The sequence below is a fragment of the Anneissia japonica genome, unplaced genomic scaffold, assembly GCF_011630105.1.
Source record: "Anneissia japonica isolate Jap-2015-1 unplaced genomic scaffold, ASM1163010v1 scaffold287757_len172727_cov147, whole genome shotgun sequence".
NCBI lineage: Eukaryota > Metazoa > Echinodermata > Crinoidea > Comatulida > Comatulidae > Anneissia > Anneissia japonica.
This window is the reverse complement of record NW_022727904.1, coordinates 104195-105997: the sequence shown is the minus strand read 5'-3', so window position 1 is coordinate 105997 and position 1803 is coordinate 104195. Positions and strand designations below refer to the sequence as shown.

Here is a 1803-nt window from a genome sequence, read left to right as displayed (position 1 = left end):
TGCAAAGTAGTGCGGTCGTTAGCCTCGGGCACCTCGGAAAATTGAAGAATGCCGACGCTAATTTCGAGGGCTGTAGCAAAGTATTGTAGAGTAATATTCCATTGTATACAAATACAATATTTAGATGATAAGAACGTGTATTCAATTACGTTTTTTTATATGCAAGAAGACTATGTGTAGCTGATAAATAAATAAAAACAAATTATAGAAAAATTAACTCTGACGAAGGACAGTGTTCTCTCCCAAAAAGCTAGGCATTTATCTCACTGGCTGCTTTACTTTTACATTTATATTTTAGCTTTTGATAACCAATTTTTAATCTCATTGTGTTTTTTTTTTCAGTATTTTTGGATTATAAATAGAAGTTGTTATAATTTAGGCCTATTTATTTTGTTTGTATATTTACAAAGGTAATTAAAAATACCTGCATGAAGAAAAGGCTGTTATGTAATGAAAGTAAGAAAACTAGTTAGTAGATAGAATCAGATTGCTAAACTGCAATGCAATTGAATGTAAATAGTTTAAAAAGAAACTGTGAAAGAAAATACATAATTACAGTAAAAACATTGTATGATGTGCTATCCATTTATTTATTGTTATTGAAAACTAAATTAACCACAAAAGTGTTTGACTGTTGGATTTTTACTTTAAAATAGTGTTTAATACATTCTAAAATCAATCATTGCAACACAATTCAAAACTTAATATTCAACACTTTCAAATGGCATCTTACAGTAATTAGGACTATTTTTCTTTTTTTTTTTCCTTCGAAGAGAGAGGGTGACCCATTCCAAACCCACTCCCGCTCCACCCGATACACCAGCTGTCTCGCTCTACAGAGTCAACACTCCTGGAAGTTTTGGCTCTGTAGAACGTGACAGTGGCGTCCCATAGAACATGTTAACACTGTCTCTGCTCTTTAGCCATTCAACACTGGAATATTGTGATTTCAACACCATGGCCTCTCTACAACGTGGTGCAGTTCCCCATGTTGCCAGAAAATATCCAGAGTAATTCCCCTGCCTTAAACAAAATTTATGGTGCAATAAACATTTCCAAATAATATAAAACAATGAAAAATGTATAAACTATTAATTGTTACGATTCTGATGAAATTTTAAAGTAAATCTATGCTATGTATCACAATATTAATAGGGGTTGAATTTTTTGGTCAACCTGGCAATGGTTGTATTTTACATGCCGCCCGGCCAACACAACGTGCGTGCTGTGGGTATCGTTGATCATGATGCTAGAGCTAAAATATGGCCTATTAGGGCTACTTTTGGCTTTTTATTATCAACAGTAAGTATTAAATTAACATATTTAGAAACAGCTAAAAAGACAGACTCAACGAGATATGACCAGTATAAACATTACTGTGCTATTTTTTTGTTGGGCCTAGAGAGAGTTGAGGCTTTAGGTCTAGGCCTAGACCTAGAGAAGGGTGTAGGCTAGGTGGCCAGGCTGTATAGGCTCGTATTGGGTTGCCTGTAGAGTTAGGGCCTAATATTTTGTATTTCTTTGTCCAACCTGGTCTAGCATACTGTAGGCCATAGGCCTAGGCTAGGCTACATACTCCTAAGGCCGGCTAGGCCTACAACTGAGTTAAACCTAGGCCTAGCTAGTTCTCAGGCCTAACAACTGGGCCTGGGCCTAGATACTAGTAGTCTAGGCCTAAGCCTTTTTGCTAGAATATGCCATCGTACAAAAGTACAGCCTACGCTAGGCCTACTATGATAGGCCACACTACTCATTCCTGCCCTAAGTCATCCCCTCCCCTGCCTTTATAAGTGTTCTTTAGAT

The 1803-nt window shown here is 36.6% G+C and overlaps 1 protein-coding gene across 1 annotated transcript in view; it reads left to right on the top strand.

Moving 5' to 3' along the window:
* Positions 1-1202: 1202 nt before the first annotated feature.
* The window catches only part of LOC117113944, a gene marked incomplete in the record, with an annotated part of 7017 nt that continues 6416 nt past the window's right edge, over positions 1203-1803 (top strand). Inside the window, 1 exon segment of the mRNA XM_033257454.1 lies at positions 1203-1302.